The 11778-nt window shown below is 40.7% G+C and overlaps 1 protein-coding gene across 5 annotated transcripts in view; it reads right to left on the bottom strand.

The window, feature by feature from the left end:
- The window catches only part of LOC109487836 (carbonic anhydrase-related protein 10-like), a 181495-nt gene that overhangs the window by 121006 nt on the left and 48711 nt on the right, over positions 1-11778 (bottom strand). Inside the window, exon 1 of one of the 5 annotated variants that reach the window (XM_019791928.1) lies at positions 8066-8184. The exons of the other annotated variants lie outside the window; for them this stretch is intronic. The gene's annotated coding sequence lies outside the window, so the exon portion shown is untranslated. Of the gene's footprint in view, positions 1-8065; positions 8185-11778 lie in introns of those variants that run through there. 5 annotated transcript variants of the gene reach the window in all.

The raw sequence follows: 11778 nt of genomic DNA, 5'->3' as shown, positions 1-11778 counted from the left end.
CTGTGCAGGTATTTCTGATGTTTACCTGCGATGCACCGTTCCATATGTGGATTTTATTTTGTATGGACTGGTACCACCTACAGTATAAAAGAAATAATGGCAATGGTTTATGAACAGTTTTCAGTGTGCTCCGGATGGCTTAACACCTAATTAAAGGAAAAGCTTTAACAGTACCAAGCTTAAGACAAACTGGACAGTGAAGGTGAGAAGCAAAATACTGACCCGGTATGCCCTGAGAATTTGGAAGCAATTATTCTATCATGATCCCCACGCTATTTCATAGAGCACCTGATGTCAGATGACCCTTCTGATTAACTCGGAGTGAGCTACGGGTGCGTCTACGCACGAATTCGCTACACTTATTACTAGGAGAAGCCCAACGCTACCCATTTAGCCGGGGGCTACGTCCAGTTAATGAGTTCATAAAGCTTTCTTCACAGCATCAATGCTATACCTTATACCCAACTCTTGCAGTTTGATTGGTCCAGAAAAGTAGTGCGCTTCGCAAAAAGCACCCCTGAAGTCACGTGAGTGTTAAAACACCAGTCTGCATTTTGTAGAGACGTTTTCAATATGGTAGAAGAAAAATTAGGTGACCTGTAATTTTTGCAGACTGAAAATGTCAGGCACGGGATTCAAGGGTGTCAGCGTCCATGGATATGGCCATAGTTTTGCCCAGATGTGCCATGCAAACAACTTATCTAATGCTTCTAGTGCAGTTTCCAGGGGCAAAATCAAGGGCATTGCTGTTGTTGCTATATTACTACTATGCTGAAAAAGACTTTTCAATTGTATACTGTATAATATTGTATTAGGTTAAGAAGGTTGAGGTATGAAGGTCTGTGTACATGCAAAACAGAATTTCTGAATTGCAGAACAAAATACTACAATATTGCAGAACACTGAAAAAAAATTTTCTCACTGGGTAGCAAAATAGCAACAATGTCATTCAAGTGGCTGTAGATGTCATTAGGCCACACCAATTTAATTTGTAGGTTCACTGAATTGCCCGCTTCATTTTTTTCTGACTTGCAAATAAAAAAATTCTCGGAATCAACTCCAAAATGCTCATATTTTGGCCCCAACAGTTGAAGGAAGTCCCTTCTCTTTGGAGTTGTTACAGTCTTTTCATCTAACAATGTTGTAGTTAATTAAAAGTTTGAAATTCATAGTTTGAATTACAAACGAGTCTGGTATGGCTCCTATCATAGAATTTGAGGCTATCATAGGATGCCCAAGTCCGTTTTTATTTTTATTTTTTTGCCCTGTCGCGTCATATTTTCTTTAAAAATCCGAGGACCAACAAATTAAATTGGTGTGAGCTTAGTTTCCTCATTTTAGCAACTATTGAGTTGCAAGCCTAATGCTATATGCAACCAGTTTGGAAAAATTCTAATGATTCCTCAGGAATTTGTATTACACACATGGCCACCGGTAGTTCAGCACCAGGGACAGGACCATTTAGGCCTAGGAAAAATATTGTGTTTCCCGTTTCAGTCGTGAAAAAAATAGGGTGGGTTGGTAGGGATTACCTTTTTTATTTTCTTTTTTATAGCAATCTCTAGTATTCCAACTAATAAAATACAGTTAAACACAGTAAAACTTACTTATATTTTCAATGTCAATGTCGGAAAATTGCTAGTACAAAGTTTAATCGCTGAGGTGTCAGATCATGGAGCTAGTAACGTTAAAGGTCAATCAGCTCAAAAATGTATGTCCCTTGAAGGGGTCCACACCAAAAAAAGGCTAGGGTCGGCAGTTTTTTCTAAGGTAAGTCGGGATAAAGGAAACACAAGAGTTTTTTTCTAGGTCTTAGCGTCAGACCTGGCCAAGACATGCAGGATGACTTCAACAGGCCCTACAGATGCCATCCCAAAAGCGATACCAAACACAACAACATTGGGTTGCTGTGTACCTAAACCCATATTCAGGTCCAGGTCCAGATTCAAGTCCAGAGGTTTAGGTTCAGATCCGGACTTGCAAAATACGGGATATCTCAGTGAACATTTTCTAATGAAAAAGTGGGGCAGCTTTACTGCAAAATTTTGTAACGAGCAATGCACTACCAGGGTTTAGAAGCAAGATGTGTTGTTGGCGGGGCACTTCTGGGGAAAACTTTGGCCACATAATTTACGGAGGCCGAAACTTGATAATACCCAAAGGCAATGTTTTCTTCTTTTCTTTCTGCAAAGCAAATTTCTGACTATTGAAAATTTCAGGTGGTGTAGAAATTTTTGTAAGTATGGAACTGGTTCTACACGTTCAGTTTTTTTTTAACGTGAGCCTAAACATTTTTACAAGTCCGGAACTAGTTCCAGCAATCTGGTACACAGCACTAGTTGCACAGCATCGTCTGGTTCCCCCTGAATATCTGTACCCCTATGCTCTATACACAAAATGATCATCACAGTTTGGGAACATTACACAACAAAACGAAACTGCAATACCATACATGCTAGCTTGCTGGAAAGAGTAAAATTTTCTACTCTTTCCAGCCGATTCCCAAAGCCTGGTAGTGTCTTAGTTACTGTATTTGCCATTTCTCCTGAGTCTGACCATGAATTACGGCCTTGATTGGTACGCTGATGACACATTGAATGATGTATGGTGTACCTGAACAGGAGGGAATTTTCCATGACTTCAGACAATAGCGCCATCAAAAATGCAACACTCATGTGGACAGGGGATTGACAAACGGGTGTGTACGGGGGTTTCTGACAATTACGTATGAGGGTTTCTGATGGTTATGTATGGGGTTTTCTAATACTCATTCCTTGACTGTAGTGCTTGTTTTTACTCTGAATATTACCTCAGGGATTTTTGAAAAATTGAGCTTGTGACAAAAACTGTTCCCTCAACAATATCATTTTTTATTTGTACTTCTTTATCACGTATTCTTCATATCAATGATAAATTATGACACAAGTATTCCTCATTTTGATCATAGTAGACCAGTTGAGAAGCAATGGCATAAGTGATTTATCTGTTAAGCAACCGCATTCTTCTGAATTTACTACCTGTGGATGCTTTACTTTACCTATCATAAACAATGCTTTTGTTCCTTCATGATTTAGACTACCAAGCATCTGTCAAAGGATATCGAAAGGTGTAACAAGATTGGAACAGGCAGGGGTATCTCTTTGAATGTACAGTGAATTAGCTCTTAAAGTTGGAGGAGCCAAACGAATATTAATATTTGCGAGTCTCTAACCTCCGGCATGTTAAAACGAGGCATGTTTAAGGCAACAGAATAACTTGAAACAGATCTACACAAAACTCAGCAATGTTGCCCATGATGTCCAGGTAAATTAGGTGTCCACAAATTGGAATTGTTTAGATAAAAAATTACAGAATTGGAAATCACTGTTAAGATTTAAGAACATGCTAAAATAACAAGACTGGCAATGAAAACATACATTGCCATGGCGACGGTGGTTGCTGTTAGGGTTATTGTTTGCATGACACTGCCATCATTTCATGATTTTGAGGAAGACTTGCTGCCTGTTAAGTCTAGACAGATTCAGTGCAGATAGAGTGTATTGTGAACGAGCCCCGGGGTCACAGAATGTATGGCCATCTGGGGCAGACAGGTCTTCCCAAGTGTTTCCAGGAATGTGGGCATAGATGTGGGCCAGAGACATGCCTGTGGACATTCCATTCCTGTGGACAAAATTCCTGTGTGTACAATTCCTAGAATTCTTGCAAACTGCACACAATACTGTACCATTAGGCTCCTCCCTGAGACGTCGCCAAAAACATTTCCTACTAAGCAAACCACTCATCTCACATCTGTATAATTTGCTCTTCATTTTTTTTCATTCCCAGTGTGTAAATTTTCAGTTATATTGAGTTCTAGCATATATTACTTTCATGTCTTTTTATATTTTTTGTTTCTTTCTAAACATTGCGTTGAAATGCTTTTCAGTTATATCTATCTGATATCTGAGTTATGTTCTGTTATATCTAGGTTTTATTCAGTTTATTTATTATGCTAGTTTCATTAGTAANACGGAGGCCGAAACTTGATAATACCCAAGGCAATGTTTTCTTCTTTTCTTCTGCAAAGCAAATTTCTGACTATTGAAAATTTCAGGTGGTGTAGAAATTTTTGTAAGTATGGAACTGGTTCTACACGTTCAGTTTTTTTTTTAACGTGAGCCTAAACATTTTTACAAGTCCGGAACTAGTTCCAGCAATCTGGTACACAGCACTAGTTGCACAGCATCGTCTGGTTCCCCCTGAATATCTGTACCCCTATGCTCTATACACAAAATGATCATCACAGTTTGGGAACATTACACAACAAAACGAAACTGCAATACCATACATGCTAGCTTGCTGGAAAGAGTGAAATTTTCTACTCTTTCCAGCCGATTCCCAAAGCCTGGTAGTGTCTTAGTAAATGTATTTGCCATTTCTCCTGAGTCTGACCATGAATTACGGCCTTGATTGGTGCGCTGATGACACATCGAATGATGTATGGTGTTGCTGAACAGGAGGGAATTTTCCATGACTTCAGACAATAGCGCCATCAAAAATGCAACACTCATGTGGACAGGGGATTGACAAACGGGTGTGTACGGGGGTTTCTGACAATTACGTATGAGGGTTTCTGATGGTTATATATGGGGTTTTCTAATACTCATTCCTTGACTGTAGTGCTTGTTTTTACTCGGAATATTACCTGGGATTTTTGAAAAATTGAGCTTGTGACAAAAACTGTTCCCTCAACAATATCATTTTTCATGTTGTACTTCTTTATCACATATTCTTCATATCAATGATCAATTATGACAAGTATTCCTCATTTTGATCATAGTAGACCAGTTGAGAAGCAAATTGGCATAAGTGATTTATCTGTTAAGCAACCGCATTCTTCTGTATTTACTACCTGTGGATGCTTTACTTTACCTATCATAAACAATGCTTTTGTTCCTTCATGATTTAGACTACCAAGCATCTGTCAAAGGATATCGAAAGGTGTAACAAGATTGGAACAGGCAGGGGTATTTCTTTGAATGCACAGTGAATGAGCTCTTAAAGGTGCTCTATGTAGTTTTTTGCGCAAAAAAATCAAATATTCTGAATCTAACAAATCTTGGTCTTATCATCATTTACTATCACTTTTCAACACATTTGCGTCATTATATTACGTTTCTGGCATATTTTGTTAGCGCAAAAACAGTCCGCTCGATGCGCGCTCAGTTCCCGGTGGCACCGAGTTGATGCCACCGCTGGAACGTAAACAAACAACGGTTTTCGTTCGGGAATCTTCGGTAAGTTCCGGCTGCGTGATGTCATGACTCTGAAACAAAATGGCGGGAATGGAGGGCGGTCGGGATCGGGTGAATCGTGGAGGTAGAAGAAGTTTGCTGACCAGTTCCGCCAGGAAAAGGAAGGAGAAGGACAAGTTCTCAAAGCGGGTGTTGTTGGTATAGCAGTAATCGAAGAAATAATGCGATCAAAACAAACCCGGGAACCAAAGGCGAAAACCGGCTGTTAGAATCGAATATCTCGCTCCCGGGTGAAAGGTCAAGTTAGACCACGTGACAAATCTCCGGGCCGGCTCGGGAGTACTCTGACATGTTCGGAAGTCAACAAACATGGCGGACACCCAAGCGCGCGCGAGCGATTTCTCAGTTTTGTAACCGCTCGTATCGCATAAATATTGTCTCGCCTCCATGAACTGAATGGATCAGTGTAACACGGTAGGGTTTATTCAACTAGCAATGTAAAGAAATGGCCAGAAAATCGACTTTTTGTTTTAAGGTTAGACGGCCAAAAAACTACATAGAGCACCTTTAAAGCTGGAGGAGCCAAACGAATATTCATATTTGCGAGTCTCTACCCTCCGGCATGTTAAAATGAGGCATGTTTAAGGCAACAGAATAACTTGAAACAGATCTACACAAAACTCAGCAATGTTGTCCATGATGTTCAGGTAAATTAGGTGTCCACAAATTGGAATTGTTTAGATAAAAAATTACAGAACTGAAAATCACTGTTAAGATTTAAGAACATGCTATTCTAAATAAAAACATTTCTTACTAAGCAACCACTCATCTGTATAATTTGCTCTTCATTTTTTCATTTCCCTTAGTGTGTAAATTTTCAGTTGTATTGAGTTCTAGCATATATTACTTTCATGTCTTTTTATATTTTTTGTTTCTTTCTAAACATTGCGTTGAAATGCTTTTCAGTTATATCTATCTGATATCTGAGTTATGTTCTGTTATATCTAGGTTTTATTCAGTTTATTTATTATGCTAGTTTCATTAGTAATATTTCCTAAGTTTCAAGAAGGAGGACATTGTACAAGCCATGCAGGCTTCTTTCCTCCTCCTGCACAATGTATTTTTCCTTTGTTTTTCATACTTGTTCGTCTTTTTATTTGTGCAAATAAATAAATGAAACTAGAAAGGTAACATTTGCAAAGCAAATTCACAATGTTACCTTTGCATATGGTCTGCTCTGTTTATCCTTACTCAAACACATTTATATTTATGGTCAGACAGGAGTATAAATCCCTCCTGCTATAAAATTGCAACATAATGTAACCCAACACTAGTTACCACGGTGACAGACGTCTGGTTCAGGTCATTGGCATTATTGCTTTGGAGATGAAGAGGAAACAGAGCAAAAACAACTGTTTTCCTTCGGTAAACATAATGAAACTAGAGTTCGATGATCTCATACCTCCATGACATGTGTATTGTTTTCATAAATCTTACGCATGGTGATGACCACCTGTAATTGGCTTACATTTTTCACCGCATATATTCAAATCATTTGAGGCCATTTGCATATATTGTATCAATTGATCATACTCTCCACCAAATGACAGGGTTATCTTAAGAAATAAGGCTATTCTAGCGTTTCCTCATAAATTATGCAAATGAGGTCCTGATTGACATAAATTATGTTTAGTGATGTTCACCTTCACTGAACTTCCAATTATGGCAAGTATTAAATTCCCAGCAGTTACCACCATAAAATTGTACCAATTTGCCATTTATTATGCAAATTAGGTCTTCCTTTACATAATCGATATCTGCCAATGATCTTGTCGTTCTCACTAGCATATGTCTATAGAGTTTTATAGCCCTAATATGAAATACAGCTGATTTATATAATTTCCTCATTAATTATGCAAATTAGATCCTGATTGGCATAATTATATTTTGATTATGTCAAGCATCACTTAAGCTACCTACACACCAAAAATCATGATGATCCATCAAACGGTTGTTCAGTTATCCTCTCTCGAATATTTTTAAAGAAACCATCCTGCAGTTCCAGAACAAGCCGCTAGGGGGACCAAACTCACGTGACTTCTTCCCGAGGACAAGAGCTACCTTCCATCCAAATTTCATGACCCTAGCATGTCCAGATCGCGAGATATCAAAACCGGAAGTTGCGCTGCAGTACCAAGGGAAGCCACTAGGGGGCCCAAAATCTAATCATTTCCAGTTTTCGTCACACCCTACCAACACACCAAGTATGAAACCAATCCATCCAGGCGTTCTTGAGTTATCTTGTTGACCAACAGACGGACGGACAGACGGACAGACGGACGGACAGATAAACGCAACTGAAAATATAACCTCCATGACACATTTCATGGAGGTAATAAATAACTAGAGAAGTACTAGTAACATTTGCAAAGCAAATGCATAATGTTTACCTTCGGACATGGTCTGCCCTGTTAATTTTTACTCAAACACATTCACATACATGTACTACAAGTATATGGTGACAGGAGTAGGGCAGACCATGAAATTGCAACATTATGTAACCCAACACCAGTCTCCATGGTGGCAGACTATCATGTTATTGGCCAGGTCAGAGGTTTGTGTTTGGAACAGAAGAGGAGGAGGAAGAAACTGAGTAAAAACAATATGTTTTCCTTCGGTAAACATAAAAACAAATACCAGAGTCAATCCCACCACTTCACACGGCTGTGTACGTGTGCACATTCAACTAGATCTGGCTTCAATCGACCACGGCCGGGATTCTGTTTATCTCGTAGTGTCTTTATGTATTCAGAAGTCTTACTCTCTCTGACCTCCAAATTTGTTCTCGATCTTCCATCGATCCCCCAGGCTTCGGCGCTGCTTTGGGCGTCATTTGATATGCTTCGGGCGGAGACCGTACGAGCTGAGGTCGGTGTCTTGAAAACTGATACCAGTCCTTTACTCAAACGCAAATCTTCCATCAAGTTTCGAATCCCAGCTGTTGACCTTTGACCTGTACTGTAAAATGCATTTATTTTGGCGGTGGTTTTATTTCGAGATAGGATGGAAAAGGTTTTCGCGGCATTTTTTTTAATTTCGTGGTTGAAACAATTATGTAGTACAGTAGATGGCTTCGAGGGTTTGTATTAAGGCCATGTTGATATGATAATATGGATGACATCCTCGCGCGCATGAATTTTCGTCTGTTTCCGAAAAAAAAAGGTTTTGACCATACTGTAAATCGTACAAAATGAGCGAATGTATGTCGTATGTTGCAAAAAAAAAAACAGTATTGAAAAAGGATACTAATGTCATAGAATGCCGAAATCAATTCAGGAAAAAAATAAAATGTCAAGAAATGAAATTGAAGAGTCTATTAATAATAGTATTATTATTCGCCATCCCATAGTACTCTGTGTGTTTAGTCAATTCTGTTCAGCCTTTATGACCACGTAGATTTCATAATGAAGGGAACTTTTTTTTTTCCAAACCTTTTTTATTCTCACGCTCGCGTCAGTTTTGGGGTTCCATATAATCAAATCAACATGGCCTGATACTCTAGCCTGGGTACCATCCGGATTTTCGCTACGCAACGCTCGAAAAATTTTTTTCGAGCGTTGCGTAGCGAAAATCCAGATGGTACCCAGGCTACTGATACTCAGCCTTTCTGTAAATATATGGCAAATGATGGCCCTTCAGTGGACGGAGTATAAAAAATGGCAAGAAAGATTTGCTTAGTTCATTATCATCAGAAACGACCAGAGTCGATGGAAAAAAGAAAAGTTCGTTCAATAGGGGTGGAATGCCCCAACCTTTGCCCACGTTATCTTGGATTAGCCTGGGTACCATCCTACTTGTATGCCGGGGCTCCCACACTCGCTTCCCTAACAAGTACTTGGTAGGGAAGCGAGTGTGGGAGCCCCGGCATACAAGTAGGATGGTACCCAGGCTAATCTTGGATCGCCTTCCACTAGAATCTATCGCATTTTCCCGCCAGATCTGACAAGGGTCATGAAGTATCCAGTAGCGCCAGTGGCATGCCTTTATGACACAGTATAAAATCTCTCTCCTTTCTGAAGACCAGGAACAATGAAACTTGATGTTGAGTAACGTCAGTTTTATCTACTCAAAGTCACGGGCAACTGGAAGCTAATAAAGATAAATTGTGATGGTTTCGCCCAAGTTCAAGCGATGACAAGACAAAAAGTCGTGATGCATATCAATCGCCTTTGGTGTTCTTGTCCCGAGTGCACTCTAGGAGAGTCTAATGCATTCTTGCCTCCGGCATGCTCAACCGACAAGGGCAGAGACGGTCGCTCTTGAATAGCGCTAATCTACCATCAATCTTGTCCAGAAATGTTACAGTTACTGGCGGACGTGCATGTGACGTGCTTCAAGTTCAGGGTAGGAGTAAATTTTGGTCAGAGAAAGGGACCATTTCAACGGCGAACTAATACTTTTTTGCCTGAGGAATAATTGACAAGAGTGAAAGACGTGACACAAGTTTCAGGGAGTCTCTTGACTATTTCTGTATCTGTATAGCCTGTATAGCCGCACTTCGGCGTAACACACCAGCTTCGCAGGCACGTGGCGCGGCGGCAGCTGGCTACATTACACGACGTGTTACACCTAACCCTCGAACATCTAACTCTAAACATTGTTTAAAGCTATCTAATGATAATGCCCCTATTGTACTTGGTGACAGCGAGTTCCACTCTGCGATAGTTCTAGGAAAGAATGACATTTTGAAAACCTCAATCCTTGGTTGATAACTCTGGTACTTGAAGGCATGGCTATTTCTTGTTCTCTTCTGGACTGTTATTAGTTGCTTAGTAGTTGGTGCGTCCACCAGTTTATTAGTCATTTTGTACATCATGCGTAGTCTGGACATTTTTCTTCTATCACTGGGACATGATTTCTGGCGTGTTTCCTACCCAAGCCGACCCCCCCCCCCCTCCCTCCGCCCGCCTCGATCTACACACATCATTACATCTCTGAGAGCCGCAATCTCCANTAACAAGTACTTGGTAGGGAAGCGAGTGTGGGAGCCCCGGCATACAAGTAGGATGGTACCCAGGCTAATCTTGGATCGCCTTCCACTAGAATCTATCGCATTTTCCCGCCAGATCTGACAAGGGTCATGAAGTATCCAGTAGCGCCAGTGGCATGCCTTTATGACACAGTATAAAATCTCTCTCCTTTCTGAAGACCAGGAACAATGAAACTTGATGTTGAGTAACGTCAGTTTTATCTACTCAAAGTCACGGGCAACTGGAAGCTAATAAAGATAAATTGTGATGGTTTCGCCCAAGTTCAAGCGATGACAAGACAAAAAGTCGTGATGCATATCAATCGCCTTTGGTGTTCTTGTGTCCCGAGTGCACTCTAGGAAAGTTAATACCATAGATGAGTCTAATGCATTCTTGCCTCCGGTATGCTCAACCGACAAGGGCAGAGACGGTCGCTCTTGAATAGCGCTAATCTTCCATCAATCTTGTCCAGAAATGTTACAGTTACTGGCGGACGTGCATGTGACGTGCTTCAAGTTCAGGGTAGGAGTAAATTTTGGTCAGAGAAAGGGACCATTTCAACGGCGAACTAATACATGTTGGGTGTACGTGAATGCAATTCTATGACTTTCATGCACTTGTGTCACAGGTTTAGAGCTAAAGAAGGTTTGAATTTTTGGAAGAGGGGTTTGATGAAATAAGAAAGAAAAAAAAAACAGTTGTCACCATTCCCTGAAATTAAAACATGTAATACACGAAGCACGCTTCGCAGGCACGCGGCACGGCGGCAGCTGGATACATTACACGGCGTATTATACTTAAACCCTTGAATGTCTAACTCTAAACATTGTTTAAAGCTATCTAATGACAATGCCCCTACTGTACTTGGTGACAGCGAGTTCCACTCTGCGATAGTTCTAGGAAAGAATAACATTTTGAAAACCTCAATCCTTGGTTGATCTACACACATCATTACATCTCTGAGAGCCGCAATCTCCATAAGCTGCCGTTTAATTCCGGGAAATTGCGCGGGCGGTGAGTGCCGGAATATTTCAGAACAAACGGTTCGTTTACTGGAACGCGGAGAACGTGCGTTCTACCGCCTCACTCCGTGCCAGCGCCGAACCGCCAACAATACATCAGTCGTCTATACTACGGGGTGCCGGGGAAAATGAAGATACGTCACGCCCGTCTGCAATACGATTAGACTGGCGCGGAAGCGGTGCATTTTTTTCTGAAACGAACTGGTATATCCGCTATTACTTTTGCTAGAAGGTTATGTTTTTGGTAGCGTGTGTGTGTATGTGTGTGTGTGTGTGTGTGTGTGTGTGTGTGTGTGTGTGTGTGTGTGTGTGTATGTTTGTGTGTTTGTGTGTGTGTGTGCATGCGTGCGTGCGTGTGTGTGTGTGCGTGTGTGTGTGTTTGTGTGTGTGTTTGCGTGCGTTTGTGTGTGTGTGTGTGTGTGTGTGTGTGTGTGTGTGTGTGTGTGTGTGTGTGTGTGTGTGTGTGTGTGTGTTTGTGTGTGTGTGTGTGTG

This window comes from Branchiostoma belcheri, unplaced genomic scaffold (genome assembly GCF_001625305.1).
Source record: "Branchiostoma belcheri isolate BF01 breed outbred unplaced genomic scaffold, Haploidv18h27 scaffold9, whole genome shotgun sequence".
Classification (NCBI taxonomy): Eukaryota; Metazoa; Chordata; class Leptocardii; order Amphioxiformes; family Branchiostomatidae; genus Branchiostoma; species Branchiostoma belcheri.
The sequence above is the reverse complement of the archived record's forward strand: the minus strand, read 5'-3'. Positions and strand labels throughout refer to the sequence as shown.